At 54.6% G+C, this 19,239-nt stretch overlaps 6 pseudogenes; all 6 read left to right on the top strand.

The window, feature by feature from the left end:
- The first annotated feature begins 1,075 nt into the window (after positions 1-1,075).
- LOC138382208 (small nucleolar RNA SNORD116) lies at positions 1,076-1,149 on the top strand (annotated as a pseudogene).
- A 3,083-nt stretch (positions 1,150-4,232) lies between these two features.
- On the top strand, positions 4,233-4,306 carry LOC138382209 (small nucleolar RNA SNORD116; annotated as a pseudogene).
- A 3,083-nt stretch (positions 4,307-7,389) lies between these two features.
- LOC138382210 (small nucleolar RNA SNORD116) lies at positions 7,390-7,463 on the top strand (annotated as a pseudogene).
- A 3,083-nt stretch (positions 7,464-10,546) lies between these two features.
- On the top strand, positions 10,547-10,620 carry LOC138382211 (small nucleolar RNA SNORD116; annotated as a pseudogene).
- A 3,082-nt stretch (positions 10,621-13,702) lies between these two features.
- LOC138382212 (small nucleolar RNA SNORD116) lies at positions 13,703-13,776 on the top strand (annotated as a pseudogene).
- Positions 13,777-16,860: 3,084 nt separating this feature from the next.
- Positions 16,861-16,934, top strand: LOC138382213 (small nucleolar RNA SNORD116; annotated as a pseudogene).
- Positions 16,935-19,239: the final 2,305 nt, after the last annotated feature.

Consider the following 19,239-nt stretch of genomic DNA (forward strand, 5'->3'; position numbering starts at 1 on the left):
GTTCTGTCCGGGGCTCCCCGATCACAGAAGGGAACGTGATTCTTCTTAGCAGAGACGTGGTCTCTGGACTTTCTCATATGAACTGGTACACCTAACTGGTCGAGCCACGTCTCCCAGGAAGCCTCTTTTCTTTGTATTTGTATTTTCATTTTTCCCCGGGGTGCCTGAGTTTCCCGGTTCTTTGCAATTTTGGTGTCACCGAATGCCCTGGCGGGAGCTCAGTGGTGAACCCAGGCGGTATGGCTTTGTCGTCTGTATGGGCTGACTGACGTGGAAGGAGGAAAACCCTGGCCTCCTGAGGCAATGACCGAATTCTGGTCAGATCGTCGTGGGAGGGTTTGGAGCGATTTCCGTGACTTCTTTAAGTAATGAAGAAATTCCTAGCAAGTGCCAAGAATGACTTGGCACAAAGAGTGTGAGGCATTGACGACGTGAGGAGCCATCATGGGCTTCTGTCTCCTTGACGTTAGGGCGGCACATTTAGCTCAGCGTTGAGCAAGGTCAGACATGTCTGAGACGGATGATGAAATTAGTACGCTGCACGCACAGAGTCATAGTGGTGGGAACACAGGCAGCCCTGTCTTGCGGTCATCATGCCCCAGCCACACATGGTAAGCACCAGGGACCGGGCCCCTTAGCTTTACTCATGCCAGTTTGGAAAAGGAAGACACATGGTCTCCGCGTGCCCACAGATATAATCTCCCCCCACAGGACGCAGTGAAGTTTGATGTGGGCTTCGAAGGGATGAATTTCTCTCCTCCCCGGTGTGGCGAGGTGAAGGAAGAGTATAGGGAGCAGTTCTGGCCGCCCTCATCCCCAAGGTCCAGTGTGAATTCTCTCCTACGGTAAGGATCTTGTCCCGGGATCAGTGCCACACCCCGTGGGGAGGGGATCGTGACTCTGCCTGGAGGCGGGGCCCACACCTTGCTAGCCAGCCGTGGGGCCGGTCATTGCTTGTGGTGCCGGTCTCGCTGGTGGAAGAGTGTGGGTTGGCGAGCCCCAGGGTGACAGGAGAGCCCAGTGCTCAGTGTCTGTCCCGGATCTGGGGCTCAAGGTCCCTTTCGTACGCGTGCCTGGATCGATGATGTCTAAAAAAAATGGAAACTTTTGAAATCTGAACAAAATGAGTGAGGACTCGAGCTGAGGTCCAGCACGGGGATCGCCACGCCAGTAGGTGAAGGGAGCTGAGTTAGTAGAGCTTGGGGTGAGGAAAGGCCTGTGACGTCTGGAAATGTGAAAGGCTGAAGTACCGTGGAAGCAGTGGAGTTGGGCGACCGTGTGAGCACACCCTGTTGGTGGCTGGCGGGGTACCGTGGAAACCCTCTGAGGGCGTGGCCGGTGGCTTCCTTACCCCGTCCTCACCAGACCCTGGGGAACTAAATGGCCGTTAGAGATACCCCTGTGAAGCCACTAGGCCTCCCCCTGGGCCCCTCTCCCCTCTGGTTGGCTGAGCCGGCCAGAGCAGCTGATGGGCCATCTCTGTTCTGTCCGGAGGGCAAAGGTATGAGCCGCTTGCAGGGCTGGGCCGCCATTTTATTTTTCTGTTCACTGTTGTTACGTGAAAGCACTGCCTGGGAGTTGAAAAACAGACACCCAGTAGGGAACCTTAGCGGTCTCTTTCGTTACCCATTGGACTGGCCGTCCGTTCCCGCGGTACGGCAGCCTCGGCCCTTGTGGGTTTTCCCGTGAACCGGGCAGGGCCTTTTGAGTCCATGGCGGTCCCCCATTCCAGGCCCTGCCGTGTCCGTCCTTTGTGAAAGCGGCGGGACTATATCTTTGAAATGCTGGACTTTTAAGCTGGATGGAATCGGCCACCCTCCTGGGTCCTCAGCGGGTTTCCACGGTCTGTGAAGTGATGAGGAATGGTGTTGCAGTGGAGGTGCTAGGGAGCCTTTGGGTCATGGCTTTGAGGACAATGTCAATGTATGACATGCTCAGCAGCGATGTGAGCACGAGGGTTCTGGTCTTGCATGTATGTGGCCAGACAGGCGTGGAACGTGAAATCCTATAAGTGCTTGCAAGGAGATGTTCCATTTGGGGAATTTTGTTGCCCCTGTACTCTGCAGATTGGGTGAGATATCATTCCGGGGACGTTGACCGGCGGACTGAGGAAGTGCTGGCCTGGACACCTGCACTGGCTCCCTTCTGTGGGCGGGACCAACGGAAAACACTCCCCAGGTAACTTACATCCAGTTTTCAGTGGATTCAGTTTTGTGGGCTATGCTAATTCTGTTACAGGGGCTGTGGCCGCGCCTGCACTGGGTCCATTCACATGTTTGTCGGGGCTGGAAGAATCTCCCCAGTGAGGATGGCTTTTTTGAGGACACTGACGTGCTCACAATCTCAAGGTGTTGTGAGTTTGCGCCTGTCAATGTTTTTTTTTGTTTTTTGACACGGAACCGTTCCCGGTAGATTCTTCACAGGCGCTGTCAACCGGGTCGCTCGGGGGGCACCCGTTTTTTTTCTTTATTAGTTTGTTTTTCCTGGGAACAGAGCAAAGGAATTCACTTCCACTGAGCTATCCTTCTCCATAGGGGTAGGCCTGGGCTCTTCAGGCAACCATGGATCAGAAAACATTTGCAAACACGTGAAAATCCTTCAGTCCATCCATCGGTAGATTCACTCGCTGGATGGATGATTCGATGGATCCATGGAACATTCGTGGATGCATTGATGCTTTCACCTGTACCGATCACGTTCTGCCTCTGCACTGTGGTCCCTTACGCCTAAACCACAGGCTCTACCATACAGGCCCACAGCGTATCCATCGTTGGGGGCGCGCTCCGTGATCAGACGACGACCAGCCGACACGCGGGTGGTGGTTCTGTGCCGAGGTGATGGGCAGCCAGGCGATTTTCCCTTAGGCGCTCGAGCTCCCGTAGGCGTCCGTGTCCTCAGGGGATCCTGGAACCCCTGCGGCTCATATTAAAAGTGCGATTGTACCTTGGAATGCCCGATTCCAATACATCCTGCATCCAACCTCTTCACACCACAGATGATCGCGTTTCAAATTCTTGGATGGTAACGTCGACGTTAGGTCCACAGTCCCATACCCTCAGTGAGTTCGCACCGTGTATCAAGGGATAGGAGAACGATATCCGGAGAGATGTCGAGGGCAGAGTGCTGAGAGTGCGTGCAGAGGGGAGATTTCGGAGAAGTTCTGTCCGGGGCTCCCCGATCACAGAAGGGAACGTGATTCTTCTTAGCAGAGACGTGGTCTCTGGACTTTCTCATATGAACTGGTACACCTAACTGGTCGAGCCACGTCTCCCAGGAAGCCTCTTTTCTTTGTATTTGTATTTTCATTTTTCCCCGGGGTGCCTGAGTTTCCCGGTTCTTTGCAATTTTGGTGTCACCGAATGCCCTGGCGGGAGCTCAGTGGTGAACCCAGGCGGTATGGCTTTGTCGTCTGTATGGGCTGACTGACGTGGAAGGAGGAAAACCCTGGCCTCCTGAGGCAATGACCGAATTCTGGTCAGATCGTCGTGGGAGGGTTTGGAGCGATTTCCGTGACTTCTTTAAGTAATGAAGAAATTCCTAGCAAGTGCCAAGAATGACTTGGCACAAAGAGTGTGAGGCATTGACGACGTGAGGAGCCATCATGGGCTTCTGTCTCCTTGACGTTAGGGCGGCACATTTAGCTCAGCGTTGAGCAAGGTCAGACACGTCTGAGACGGATGATGAAATTAGTACGCTGCACGCACAGAGTCATAGTGGTGGGAACACAGGCAGCCCTGTCTTGCGGTCATCATGCCCCAGCCACACATGGTAAGCACCAGGGACCGGGCCCCTTAGCTTTACTCATGCCAGTTTGGAAAAGGAAGACACATGGTCTCCGCGTGCCCACAGATATAATCTCCCCCCACAGGACGCAGTGAAGTTTGATGTGGGCTTCGAAGGGATGAATTTCTCTCCTCCCCGGTGTGGCGAGGTGAAGGAAGAGTATAGGGAGCAGTTCTGGCCGCCCTCATCCCCAAGGTCCAGTGTGAATTCTCTCCTACGGTAAGGATCTTGTCCCGGGATCAGTGCCACACCCCGTGGGGAGGGGATCGTGACTCTGCCTGGAGGCGGGGCCCACACCTTGCTAGCCAGCCGTGGGGCCGGTCATTGCTTGTGGTGCCGGTCTCGCTGGTGGAAGAGTGTGGGTTGGCGAGCCCCAGGGTGACAGGAGAGCCCAGTGCTCAGTGTCTGTCCCGGATCTGGGGCTCAAGGTCCCTTTCGTACGCGTGCCTGGATCGATGATGTCTAAAAAAAATGGAAACTTTTGAAATCTGAACAAAATGAGTGAGGACTCGAGCTGAGGTCCAGCACGGGGATCGCCACGCCAGTAGGTGAAGGGAGCTGAGTTAGTAGAGCTTGGGGTGAGGAAAGGCCTGTGACATCTGGAAATGTGAAAGGCTGAAGTACCGTGGAAGCAGTGGAGTTGGGCGATCGTGTGAGCACACCCTGTTGGTGGCTGGCGGGGTACCGTGGAAACCCTCTGAGGGCGTGGCCGGTGGCTTCCTTACCCCGTCCTCACCAGACCCTGGGGAACTAAATGGCCGTTAGAGATACCCCTGTGCAGCCACTAGGCCTCCCCCTGGGCCCCTCTCCCCTCTGGTTGGCTGAGCCGGCCAGAGCAGCTGATGGGCCATCTCTGTTCTGTCCGGAGGGCAAAGGTATGAGCCGCTTGCAGGGCTGGGCCGCCATTTTATTTTTCTGTTCACTGTTGTTACGTGAAAGCACTGCCTGGGAGTTGAAAAACAGACACCCAGTAGGGAACCTTAGCGGTCTCTTTCGTTACCCATTGGACTGGCCGTCCGTTCCCGCGGTACGGCAGCCTCGGCCCTTGTGGGTTTTCCCGTGAACCGGGCAGGGCCTTTTGAGTCCATGGCGGTCCCCCATTCCAGGCCCTGCCGTGTCCGTCCTTTGTGAAAGCGGCGGGACTATATCTTTGAAATGCTGGACTTTTAAGCTGGATGGAATCGGCCACCCTCCTGGGTCCTCAGCGGGTTTCCACGGTCTGTGAAGTGATGAGGAATGGTGTTGCAGTGGAGGTGCTAGGGAGCCTTTGGGTCATGGCTTTGAGGACAATGTCAATGTATGACATGCTCAGCAGCGATGTGAGCACGAGGGTTCTGGTCTTGCATGTATGTGGCCAGACAGGCGTGGAACGTGAAATCCTATAAGTGCTTGCAAGGAGATGTTCCATTTGGGGAATTTTGTTGCCCCTGTACTCTGCAGATTGGGTGAGATATCATTCCGGGGACGTTGACCGGCGGACTGAGGAAGTGCTGGCCTGGACACCTGCACTGGCTCCCTTCTGTGGGCGGGACCAACGGAAAACACTCCCCAGGTAACTTACATCCAGTTTTCAATGGATTCAGTTTTGTGGGCTATGCTAATTCTGTTACAGGGGCTGTGGCCGCGCCTGCACTGGGTCCATTCACATGTTTGTCGGGGCTGGAAGAATCTCCCCAGTGAGGATGGCTTTTTTGAGGACACTGACGTGCTCACAATCTCAAGGTGTTGTGAGTTTGCGCCTGTCAATGTTTTTTTTTGTTTTTTGACACGGAACCGTTCCCGGTAGATTCTTCACAGGCGCTGTCAACCGGGTCGCTCGGGGGGCACCCGTTTTTTTTCTTTATTAGTTTGTTTTTCCTGGGAACAGAGCAAAGGAATTCACTTCCACTGAGCTATCCTTCTCCATAGGGGTAGGCCTGGGCTCTTCAGGCAACCATGGATCAGAAAACATTTGCAAACACGTGAAAATCCTTCAGTCCATCCATCGGTAGATTCACTCGCTGGATGGATGATTCGATGGATCCATGGAACATTCGTGGATGCATTGATGCTTTCACCTGTACCGATCACGTTCTGCCTCTGCACTGTGGTCCCTTACGCCTAAACCACAGGCTCTACCATACAGGCCCACAGCGTATCCATCGTTGGGGGCGCGCTCCGTGATCAGACGACGACCAGCCGACACGCGGGTGGTGGTTCTGTGCCGAGGTGATGGGCAGCCAGGCGATTTTCCCTTAGGCGCTCGAGCTCCCGTAGGCGTCCGTGTCCTCAGGGGATCCTGGAACCCCTGCGGCTCATATTAAAAGTGCGATTGTACCTTGGAATGCCCGATTCCAATACATCCTGCATCCAACCTCTTCACACCACAGATGATCGCGTTTCAAATTCTTGGATGGTAACGTCGACGTTAGGTCCACAGTCCCATACCCTCAGTGAGTTCGCACCGTGTATCAAGGGATAGGAGAACGATATCCGGAGAGATGTCGAGGGCAGAGTGCTGAGAGTGCGTGCAGAGGGGAGATTTCGGAGAAGTTCTGTCCGGGGCTCCCCGATCACAGAAGGGAACGTGATTCTTCTTAGCAGAGACGTGGTCTCTGGACTTTCTCATATGAACTGGTACACCTAACTGGTCGAGCCACGTCTCCCAGGAAGCCTCTTTTCTTTGTATTTGTATTTTCATTTTTCCCCGGGGTGCCTGAGTTTCCCGGTTCTTTGCAATTTTGGTGTCACCGAATGCCCTGGCGGGAGCTCAGTGGTGAACCCAGGCGGTATGGCTTTGTCGTCTGTATGGGCTGACTGACGTGGAAGGAGGAAAACCCTGGCCTCCTGAGGCAATGACCGAATTCTGGTCAGATCGTCGTGGGAGGGTTTGGAGCGATTTCCGTGACTTCTTTAAGTAATGAAGAAATTCCTAGCAAGTGCCAAGAATGACTTGGCACAAAGAGTGTGAGGCATTGACGACGTGAGGAGCCATCATGGGCTTCTGTCTCCTTGACGTTAGGGCGGCACATTTAGCTCAGCGTTGAGCAAGGTCAGACACGTCTGAGACGGATGATGAAATTAGTACGCTGCACGCACAGAGTCATAGTGGTGGGAACACAGGCAGCCCTGTCTTGCGGTCATCATGCCCCAGCCACACATGGTAAGCACCAGGGACCGGGCCCCTTAGCTTTACTCATGCCAGTTTGGAAAAGGAAGACACATGGTCTCCGCGTGCCCACAGATATAATCTCCCCCCACAGGACGCAGTGAAGTTTGATGTGGGCTTCGAAGGGATGAATTTCTCTCCTCCCCGGTGTGGCGAGGTGAAGGAAGAGTATAGGGAGCAGTTCTGGCCGCCCTCATCCCCAAGGTCCAGTGTGAATTCTCTCCTACGGTAAGGATCTTGTCCCGGGATCAGTGCCACACCCCGTGGGGAGGGGATCGTGACTCTGCCTGGAGGCGGGGCCCACACCTTGCTAGCCAGCCGTGGGGCCGGTCATTGCTTGTGGTGCCGGTCTCGCTGGTGGAAGAGTGTGGGTTGGCGAGCCCCAGGGTGACAGGAGAGCCCAGTGCTCAGTGTCTGTCCCGGATCTGGGGCTCAAGGTCCCTTTCGTACGCGTGCCTGGATCGATGATGTCTAAAAAAAATGGAAACTTTTGAAATCTGAACAAAATGAGTGAGGACTCGAGCTGAGGTCCAGCACGGGGATCGCCACGCCAGTAGGTGAAGGGAGCTGAGTTAGTAGAGCTTGGGGTGAGGAAAGGCCTGTGACATCTGGAAATGTGAAAGGCTGAAGTACCGTGGAAGCAGTGGAGTTGGGCGATCGTGTGAGCACACCCTGTTGGTGGCTGGCGGGGTACCGTGGAAACCCTCTGAGGGCGTGGCCGGTGGCTTCCTTACCCCGTCCTCACCAGACCCTGGGGAACTAAATGGCCGTTAGAGATACCCCTGTGCAGCCACTAGGCCTCCCCCTGGGCCCCTCTCCCCTCTGGTTGGCTGAGCCGGCCAGAGCAGCTGATGGGCCATCTCTGTTCTGTCCGGAGGGCAAAGGTATGAGCCGCTTGCAGGGCTGGGCCGCCATTTTATTTTTCTGTTCACTGTTGTTACGTGAAAGCACTGCCTGGGAGTTGAAAAACAGACACCCAGTAGGGAACCTTAGCGGTCTCTTTCGTTACCCATTGGACTGGCCGTCCGTTCCCGCGGTACGGCAGCCTCGGCCCTTGTGGGTTTTCCCGTGAACCGGGCAGGGCCTTTTGAGTCCATGGCGGTCCCCCATTCCAGGCCCTGCCGTGTCCGTCCTTTGTGAAAGCGGCGGGACTATATCTTTGAAATGCTGGACTTTTAAGCTGGATGGAATCGGCCACCCTCCTGGGTCCTCAGCGGGTTTCCACGGTCTGTGAAGTGATGAGGAATGGTGTTGCAGTGGAGGTGCTAGGGAGCCTTTGGGTCATGGCTTTGAGGACAATGTCAATGTATGACATGCTCAGCAGCGATGTGAGCACGAGGGTTCTGGTCTTGCATGTATGTGGCCAGACAGGCGTGGAACGTGAAATCCTATAAGTGCTTGCAAGGAGATGTTCCATTTGGGGAATTTTGTTGCCCCTGTACTCTGCAGATTGGGTGAGATATCATTCCGGGGACGTTGACCGGCGGACTGAGGAAGTGCTGGCCTGGACACCTGCACTGGCTCCCTTCTGTGGGCGGGACCAACGGAAAACACTCCCCAGGTAACTTACATCCAGTTTTCAATGGATTCAGTTTTGTGGGCTATGCTAATTCTGTTACAGGGGCTGTGGCCGCGCCTGCACTGGGTCCATTCACATGTTTGTCGGGGCTGGAAGAATCTCCCCAGTGAGGATGGCTTTTTTGAGGACACTGACGTGCTCACAATCTCAAGGTGTTGTGAGTTTGCGCCTGTCAATGTTTTTTTTTGTTTTTTGACACGGAACCGTTCCCGGTAGATTCTTCACAGGCGCTGTCAACCGGGTCGCTCGGGGGGCACCCGTTTTTTTTCTTTATTAGTTTGTTTTTCCTGGGAACAGAGCAAAGGAATTCACTTCCACTGAGCTATCCTTCTCCATAGGGGTAGGCCTGGGCTCTTCAGGCAACCATGGATCAGAAAACATTTGCAAACACGTGAAAATCCTTCAGTCCATCCATCGGTAGATTCACTCGCTGGATGGATGATTCGATGGATCCATGGAACATTCGTGGATGCATTGATGCTTTCACCTGTACCGATCACGTTCTGCCTCTGCACTGTGGTCCCTTACGCCTAAACCACAGGCTCTACCATACAGGCCCACAGCGTATCCATCGTTGGGGGCGCGCTCCGTGATCAGACGACGACCAGCCGACACGCGGGTGGTGGTTCTGTGCCGAGGTGATGGGCAGCCAGGCGATTTTCCCTTAGGCGCTCGAGCTCCCGTAGGCGTCCGTGTCCTCAGGGGATCCTGGAACCCCTGCGGCTCATATTAAAAGTGCGATTGTACCTTGGAATGCCCGATTCCAATACATCCTGCATCCAACCTCTTCACACCACAGATGATCGCGTTTCAAATTCTTGGATGGTAACGTCGACGTTAGGTCCACAGTCCCATACCCTCAGTGAGTTCGCACCGTGTATCAAGGGATAGGAGAACGATATCCGGAGAGATGTCGAGGGCAGAGTGCTGAGAGTGCGTGCAGAGGGGAGATTTCGGAGAAGTTCTGTCCGGGGCTCCCCGATCACAGAAGGGAACGTGATTCTTCTTAGCAGAGACGTGGTCTCTGGACTTTCTCATATGAACTGGTACACCTAACTGGTCGAGCCACGTCTCCCAGGAAGCCTCTTTTCTTTGTATTTGTATTTTCATTTTTCCCCGGGGTGCCTGAGTTTCCCGGTTCTTTGCAATTTTGGTGTCACCGAATGCCCTGGCGGGAGCTCAGTGGTGAACCCAGGCGGTATGGCTTTGTCGTCTGTATGGGCTGACTGACGTGGAAGGAGGAAAACCCTGGCCTCCTGAGGCAATGACCGAATTCTGGTCAGATCGTCGTGGGAGGGTTTGGAGCGATTTCCGTGACTTCTTTAAGTAATGAAGAAATTCCTAGCAAGTGCCAAGAATGACTTGGCACAAAGAGTGTGAGGCATTGACGACGTGAGGAGCCATCATGGGCTTCTGTCTCCTTGACGTTAGGGCGGCACATTTAGCTCAGCGTTGAGCAAGGTCAGACACGTCTGAGACGGATGATGAAATTAGTACGCTGCACGCACAGAGTCATAGTGGTGGGAACACAGGCAGCCCTGTCTTGCGGTCATCATGCCCCAGCCACACATGGTAAGCACCAGGGACCGGGCCCCTTAGCTTTACTCATGCCAGTTTGGAAAAGGAAGACACATGGTCTCCGCGTGCCCACAGATATAATCTCCCCCCACAGGACGCAGTGAAGTTTGATGTGGGCTTCGAAGGGATGAATTTCTCTCCTCCCCGGTGTGGCGAGGTGAAGGAAGAGTATAGGGAGCAGTTCTGGCCGCCCTCATCCCCAAGGTCCAGTGTGAATTCTCTCCTACGGTAAGGATCTTGTCCCGGGATCAGTGCCACACCCCGTGGGGAGGGGATCGTGACTCTGCCTGGAGGCGGGGCCCACACCTTGCTAGCCAGCCGTGGGGCCGGTCATTGCTTGTGGTGCCGGTCTCGCTGGTGGAAGAGTGTGGGTTGGCGAGCCCCAGGGTGACAGGAGAGCCCAGTGCTCAGTGTCTGTCCCGGATCTGGGGCTCAAGGTCCCTTTCGTACGCGTGCCTGGATCGATGATGTCTAAAAAAAATGGAAACTTTTGAAATCTGAACAAAATGAGTGAGGACTCGAGCTGAGGTCCAGCACGGGGATCGCCACGCCAGTAGGTGAAGGGAGCTGAGTTAGTAGAGCTTGGGGTGAGGAAAGGCCTGTGACGTCTGGAAATGTGAAAGGCTGAAGTACCGTGGAAGCAGTGGAGTTGGGCGATCGTGTGAGCACACCCTGTTGGTGGCTGGCGGGGTACCGTGGAAACCCTCTGAGGGCGTGGCCGGTGGCTTCCTTATCCCGTCCTCACCAACCCTCGGGAACTAAATGGCCGTTAGAGATACCCCTGTGAAGCCACTAGGCCTCCCCCTGGGCCCCTCTCCCCTCTGGTTGGCTGAGCCGGCCAGAGCAGCTGATGGGCCATCTCTGTTCTGTCCGGAGGGCAAAGGTATGAGCCGCTTGCAGGGCTGGGCCGCCATTTTATTTTTCTGTTCACTGTTGTTACGTGAAAGCACTGCCTGGGAGTTGAAAAACAGACACCCAGTAGGGAACCTTAGAGGTCTATTTCGTTACCCATTGGACTGGCCGTCCGTTCCCGCGGTACGGCAGCCTCGGCCCTTGTGGGTTTTCCCATGAACCGGGCAGGGCCTTTTGAGTCCATGGCGGTCCCCCATTCCAGGCCCTGCCGTGTCCGTCCTTTGTGAAAGCGGCGGGACTATATCTTTGAAATGCTGGACTTTTAAGCTGGATGGAATCGGCCACCCTCCTGGGTCCTCAGCGGGTTTCCACGGTCTGTGAAGTGATGAGGAATGGTGTTGCAGTGGAGGTGCTAGGGAGCCTTTGGGTCATGGCTTTGAGGACAATGTCAATGTATGACATGCTCAGCAGCGATGTGAGCACGAGGGTTCTGGTCTTGCATGTATGTGGCCAGACAGGCGTGGAACGTGAAATCCTATAAGTGCTTGCAAGGAGATGTTCCATTTGGGGAATTTTGTTGCCCCTGTACTCTGCAGATTGGGTGAGATATCATTCCGGGGACGTTGACCGGCGGACTGAGGAAGTGCTGGCCTGGACACCTGCACTGGCTCCCTTCTGTGGGCGGGACCAACGGAAAACACTCCCCAGGTAACTTACATCCAGTTTTCAGTGGATTCAGTTTTGTGGGCTATGCTAATTCTGTTACAGGGGCTGTGGCCGCGCCTGCACTGGGTCCATTCACATGTTTGTCGGGGCTGGAAGAATCTCCCCAGTGAGGATGGCTTTTTTGAGGACACTGACGTGCTCACAATCTCAAGGTGTTGTGAGTTTGCGCCTGTCAATGTTTTTTTTTGTTTTTTGACACGGAACCGTTCCCGGTAGATTCTTCACAGGCGCTGTCAACCGGGTCGCTCGGGGGGCACCCGTTTTTTTTCTTTATTAGTTTGTTTTTCCTGGGAACAGAGCAAAGGAATTCACTTCCACTGAGCTATCCTTCTCCATAGGGGTAGGCCTGGGCTCTTCAGGCAACCATGGATCAGAAAACATTTGCAAACACGTGAAAATCCTTCAGTCCATCCATCGGTAGATTCACTCGCTGGATGGATGATTCGATGGATCCATGGAACATTCGTGGATGCATTGATGCTTTCACCTGTACCGATCACGTTCTGCCTCTGCACTGTGGTCCCTTACGCCTAAACCACAGGCTCTACCATACAGGCCCACAGCGTATCCATCGTTGGGGGCGCGCTCCGTGATCAGACGACGACCAGCCGACACGCGGGTGGTGGTTCTGTGCCGAGGTGATGGGCAGCCAGGCGATTTTCCCTTAGGCGCTCGAGCTCCCGTAGGCATCCGTGTCCTCAGGGGATCCTGGAACCCCTGCGGCTCATATTAAAAGTGCGATTGTACCTTGGAATGCCCGATTCCAATACATCCTGCATCCAACCTCTTCACACCACAGATGATCGCGTTTCAAATTCTTGGATGGTAACGTCGACGTTAGGTCCACAGTCCCATACCCTCAGTGAGTTCGCACCGTGTATCAAGGGATAGGAGAACGATATCCGGAGAGATGTCAAGGGCAGAGTGCTGAGAGTGCGTGCAGAGGGGAGATTTCGGAGAAGTTCTGTCCGGGGCTCCCCGATCACAGAAGGGAACGTGATTCTTCTTAGCAGAGACGTGGTCTCTGGACTTTCTCATATGAACTGGTACACCTAACTGGTCGAGCCACGTCTCCCAGGAAGCCTCTTTTCTTTGTATTTGTATTTTCATTTTTCCCCGGGGTGCCTGAGTTTCCCGGTTCTTTGCAATTTTGGTGTCACCGAATGCCCTGGCGGGAGCTCAGTGGTGAACCCAGGCGGTATGGCTTTGTCGTCTGTATGGGCTGACTGACGTGGAAGGAGGAAAACCCTGGCCTCCTGAGGCAATGACCGAATTCTGGTCAGATCGTCGTGGGAGGGTTTGGAGCGATTTCCGTGACTTCTTTAAGTAATGAAGAAATTCCTAGCAAGTGCCAAGAATGACTTGGCACAAAGAGTGTGAGGCATTGACGACGTGAGGAGCCATCATGGGCTTCTGTCTCCTTGACGTTAGGGCGGCACATTTAGCTCAGCGTTGAGCAAGGTCAGACACGTCTGAGACGGATGATGAAATTAGTACGCTGCACGCACAGAGTCATAGTGGTGGGAACACAGGCAGCCCTGTCTTGCGGTCATCATGCCCCAGCCACACATGGTAAGCACCAGGGACCGGGCCCCTTAGCTTTACTCATGCCAGTTTGGAAAAGGAAGACACATGGTCTCCGCGTGCCCACAGATATAATCTCCCCCCACAGGACGCAGTGAAGTTTGATGTGGGCTTCGAAGGGATGAATTTCTCTCCTCCCCGGTGTGGCGAGGTGAAGGAAGAGTATAGGGAGCAGTTCTGGCCGCCCTCATCCCCAAGGTCCAGTGTGAATTCTCTCCTACGGTAAGGATCTTGTCCCGGGATCAGTGCCACACCCCGTGGGGAGGGGATCGTGACTCTGCCTGGAGGCGGGGCCCACACCTTGCTAGCCAGCCGTGGGGCCGGTCATTGCTTGTGGTGCCGGTCTCGCTGGTGGAAGAGTGTGGGTTGGCGAGCCCCAGGGTGACAGGAGAGCCCAGTGCTCAGTGTCTGTCCCGGATCTGGGGCTCAAGGTCCCTTTCGTACGCGTGCCTGGATCGATGATGTCTAAAAAAAATGGAAACTTTTGAAATCTGAACAAAATGAGTGAGGACTCGAGCTGAGGTCCAGCACGGGGATCGCCACGCCAGTAGGCTGAAGGGAGCTGAGTTAGTAGAGCTTGGGGTGAGGAAAGGCCTGTGACGTCTGGAAATGTGAAAGGCTGAAGTACCGTGGAAGCAGTGGAGTTGGGCGACCGTGTGAGCACACCCTGTTGGTGGCTGGCGGGGTACCGTGGAAACCCTCTGAGGGCGTGGCCGGTGGCTTCCTTACCCCGTCCTCACCAGACCCTGGGGAACTAAATGGCCGTTAGCGATACCCCTGTGAAGCCACTAGGCCTCCCCCTGGGCCCCTCTCCCCTCTGGTTGGCTGAGCCGGCCAGAGCAGCTGATGGGCCATCTCTGTTCTGTCCGGAGGGCAAAGGTATGAGCCGCTTGCAGGGCTGGGCCGCCATTTTATTTTTCTGTTCACTGTTGTTACGTGAAAGCACTGCCTGGGAGTTGAAAAACAGACACCCAGTAGGGAACCTTAGCGGTCTCTTTCGTTACCCATTGGACTGGCCGTCCGTTCCCGCGGTACGGCAGCCTCGGCCCTTGTGGGTTTTCCCGTGAACCGGGTAGGGCCTTTTGAGTCCATGGCGGTCCCCCATTCCAGGCCCTGCCGTGTCCGTCCTTTGTGAAAGCGGCGGGACTATATCTTTGAAATGCTGGACTTTTAAGCTGGATGGAATCGGCCACCCTCCTGGGTCCTCAGCGGGTTTCCACGGTCTGTGAAGTGATGAGGAATGGTGTTGCAGTGGAGGTGCTAGGGAGCCTTTGGGTCATGGCTTTGAGGACAATGTCAATGTATGACATGCTCAGCAGCGATGTGAGCACGAGGGTTCTGGTCTTGCATGTATGTGGCCAGACAGGCGTGGAACGTGAAATCCTATAAGTGCTTGCAAGGAGATGTTCCATTTGGGGAATTTTGTTGCCCCTGTACTCTGCAGATTGGGTGAGATATCATTCCGGGGACGTTGACCGGCGGACTGAGGAAGTGCTGGCCTGGACACCTGCACTGGCTCCCTTCTGTGGGCGGGACCAACGGAAAACACTCCCCAGGTAACTTACATCCAGTTTTCAGTGGATTCAGTTTTGTGGGCTATGCTAATTCTGTTACAGGGGCTGTGGCCGCGCCTGCACTGGGTCCATTCACATGTTTGTCGGGGCTGGAAGAATCTCCCCAGTGAGGATGGCTTTTTTGAGGACACTGACGTGCTCACAATCTCAAGGTGTTGTGAGTTTGCGCCTGTCAATGTTTTTTTTTGTTTTTTGACACGGAACCGTTCCCGGTAGATTCTTCACAGGCGCTGTCAACCGGGTCGCTCGGGGGGCACCCGTTTTTTTTCTTTATTAGTTTGTTTTTCCTGGGAACAGAGCAAAGGAATTCACTTCCACTGAGCTATCCTTCTCCATAGGGGTAGGCCTGGGCTCTTCAGGCAACCATGGATCAGAAAACATTTGCAAACACGTGAAAATCCTTCAGTCCATCCATCGGTAGATTCACTCGCTGGATGGATGATTCGATGGATCCATGGAACATTCGTGGATGCATTGATGCTTTCACCTGTACCGATCACGTTCTGCCTCTGCACTGTGGTCCCTTACGCCTAAACCACAGGCTCTACCATACAGGCCCACAGCGTATCCATCGTTGGGGGCGCGCTCCGTGATCAGACGACGACCAGCCGACACGCGGGTGGTGGTTCTGTGCCGAGGTGATGGGCAGCCAGGCGATTTTCCCTTAGGCGCTCGAGCTCCCGTAGGCGTCCGTGTCCTCAGGGGATCCTGGAACCCCTGCGGCTCATATTAAAAGTGCGATTGTACCTTGGAATGCCCGATTCCAATACATCCTGCATCCAACCTCTTCACACCACAGATGATCGCGTTTCAAATTCTTGGATGGTAACGTCGACGTTAGGTCCACAGTCCCATACCCTCAGTGAGTTCGCACCGTGTATCAAGGGATAGGAGAACGATATCCGGAGAGATGTCGAGGGCAGAGTGCTGAGAGTGCGTGCAGAGGGGAGATTTCGGAGAAGTTCTGTCCGGGGCTCCCCGATCACAGAAGGGAACGTGATTCTTCTTAGCAGAGACGTGGTCTCTGGACTTTCTCATATGAACTGGTACACCTAACTGGTCGAGCCACGTCTCCCAGGAAGCCTCTTTTCTTTGTATTTGTATTTTCATTTTTCCCCGGGGTGCCTGAGTTTCCCGGTTCTTTGCAATTTTGGTGTCACCGAATGCCCTGGCGGGAGCTCAGTGGTGAACCCAGGCGGTATGGCTTTGTCGTCTGTATGGGCTGACTGACGTGGAAGGAGGAAAACCCTGGCCTCCTGAGGCAATGACCGAATTCTGGTCAGATCGTCGTGGGAGGGTTTGGAGCGATTTCCGTGACTTCTTTAAGTAATGAAGAAATTCCTAGCAAGTGCCAAGAATGACTTGGCACAAAGAGTGTGAGGCATTGACGACGTGAGGAGCCATCATGGGCTTCTGTCTCCTTGACGTTAGGGCGGCACATTTAGCTCAGCGTTGAGCAAGGTCAGACACGTCTGAGACGGATGATGAAATTAGTACGCTGCACGCACAGAGTCATAGTGGTGGGAACACAGGCAGCCCTGTCTTGCGGTCATCATGCCCCAGCCACACATGGTAAGCACCAGGGACCGGGCCCCTTAGCTTTACTCATGCCAGTTTGGAAAAGGAAGACACATGGTCTCCGCGTGCCCACAGATATAATCTCCCCCCACAGGACGCAGTGAAGTTTGATGTGGGCTTCGAAGGGATGAATTTCTCTCCTCCCCGGTGTGGCGAGGTGAAGGAAGAGTATAGGGAGCAGTTCTGGCCGCCCTCATCCCCAAGGTCCAGTGTGAATTCTCTCCTACGGTAAGGATCTTGTCCCGGGATCAGTGCCACACCCCGTGGGGAGGGGATCGTGACTCTGCCTGGAGGCGGGGCCCACACCTTGCTAGCCAGCCGTGGGGCCGGTCATTGCTTGTGGTGCCGGTCTCGCTGGTGGAAGAGTGTGGGTTGGCGAGCCCCAGGGTGACAGGAGAGCCCAGTGCTCAGTGTCTGTCCCGGATCTGGGGCTCAAGGTCCCTTTCGTACGCGTGCCTGGATCGATGATGTCTAAAAAAAATGGAAACTTTTGAAATCTGAACAAAATGAGTGAGGACTCGAGCTGAGGTCCAGCACGGGGATCGCCACGCCAGTAGGTGAAGGGAGCTGAGTTAGTAGAGCTTGGGGTGAGGAAAGGCCTGTGACGTCTGGAAATGTGAAAGGCTGAAGTACCGTGGAAGCAGTGGAGTTGGGCGACCGTGTGAGCACACCCTGTTGGTGGCTTGCGGGGTACCGTGGAAACCCTCTGAGGGCGTGGCCGGTGGCTTCCTTACCCCGTCCTCACCAGACCCTGGGGAACTAAATGGCCGTTAGAGATACCCCTGTGCAGCCACTAGGCCTCCCCCTGGGCCCCTCTCCCCTCTGGTTGGCTGAGCCGGCCAGAGCAGCTGATGGGCCATCTCTGTTCTGTCCGGAGGGCAAAGGTATGAGCCGCTTGCAGGGCTGGGCCGCCATTTTATTTTTCTGTTCACTGTTGTTACGTGAAAGCACTGCCTGGGAGTTGAAAAACAGACACCCAGTAGGGAACCTTAGCGGTCTCTTTCGTTACCCATTGGACTGGCCGTCCGTTCCCGCGGTACGGCAGCCTCGGCCCTTGTGGGTTTTCCCGTGAACCGGGCAGGGCCTTTTGAGTCCATGGCGGTCCCCCATTCCAGGCCCTGCCGTGTCCGTCCTTTGTGAAAGCGGCGGGACTATATCTTTGAAATGCTGGACTTTTAAGCTGGATGGAATCGGCCACCCTCCTGGGTCCTCAGCGGGTTTCCACGGTCTGTGAAGTGATGAGGAATGGTGTTGCAGTGGAGGTGCTAGGGAGCCTTTGGGTCATGGCTTTGAGGACAATGTCAATGTATGACATGCTCAGCAGCGATGTGAGCACGAGGGTTCTGGTCTTGCATGTATGTGGCCAGACAGGCGTGGAACGTGAAATCCTATAAGTGCTTGCAAGGAGATGTTCCATTTGGGGAATTTTGTTGCCCCTGTACTCTGCAGATTGGGTGAGATATCATTCCGGGGACGTTGACCGGCGGACTGAGGAAGTGCTGGCCTGGACACCTGCACTGGCTCCCTTCTGTGGGCGGGACCAACGGAAAACACTCCCCAGGTAACTTACATCCAGTTTTCAGTGGATTCAGTTTTGTGGGCTATGCTAATTCTGTTACAGGGGCTGTGGCCGCGCCTGCACTGGGTCCATTCACATGTTTGTCGGGGCTGGAAGAATCTCCCCAGTGAGGATGGCTTTTTTGAGGACACTGACGTGCTCACAATCTCAAGGTGTTGTGAGTTTGCGCCTGTCAATGTTTTTTTTTGTTTTTTGACAGGAACCGTTCCCGGTAGATTCTTCACAGGCGCTGTCAACCGGGTCGCTCGGGGGGCACCCGTTTTTTTTCTTTATTAGTTTGTTTTTCCTGGGAACAGAGCAAAGGAATTCACTTCCACTGAGCTATCCTTCTCCATAGGGGTAGGCCTGGGCTCTTCAGGCAACCATGGATCAGAAAACATTTGCAAACACGTGAAAATCCTTCAGTCCATCCATCGGTAGATTCACTCGCTGGATGGATGATTCGATGGATCCATCGAACATTTGTGGATGCATTGATGCTTTCACCTGTACCGATCACGTTCTGCCTCTGCACTGTGGTCCCTTACGCCTAAACCACAGGCTCTACCATACAGGCCCACAGCGTATCCATCGTTGGGGGCGCGCTCCGTGATCAGACGACGACCAGCCGACACGCGGGTGGTGGTTCTGTGCCGAGGTGATGGGCAGCCAGGCGATTTTCCCTTAGGCGCTCGAGCTCCCGTAGGCGTCCGTGTCCTCAGGGGATCCTGGAACCCCTGCGGCTCATATTAAAAGTGCGATTGTACCTTGGAATGCCCGATTCCAATACATCCTGCATCCAACCTCTTCACACCACAGATGATCGCGTTTCAAATTCTTGGATGGTAACGTCGACGTTAGGTCCACAGTCCCATACCCTCAGTGAGTTCGCACCGTGTATCAAGGGATAGGAGAACGATATCCGGAGAGATGTCGAGGGCAGAGTGCTGAGAGTGCGTGCAGAGGGGAGATTTCGGAGAAGTTCTGTCCGGGGCTCCCCGATCACAGAAGGGAACGTGATTCTTCTTAGCAGAGACGTGGTCTCTGGACTTTCTCATATGAACTGGTACACCTAACTGGTCGAGCCACGTCTCCCAGGAAGCCTCTTTTCTTTGTATTTGTATTTTCATTTTTCCCCGGGGTGCCTGAGTTTCCCGGTTCTTTGCAATTTTGGTGTCACCGAATGCCCTGGCGGGAGCTCAGTGGTGAACCCAGGCGGTATGGCTTTGTCGTCTGTATGGGCTGACTGACGTGGAAGGAGGAAAACCCTGGCCTCCTG

Source organism: Eulemur rufifrons, chromosome 3, assembly GCF_041146395.1.
Source record: "Eulemur rufifrons isolate Redbay chromosome 3, OSU_ERuf_1, whole genome shotgun sequence".
NCBI lineage: Eukaryota > Metazoa > Chordata > Mammalia > Primates > Lemuridae > Eulemur > Eulemur rufifrons.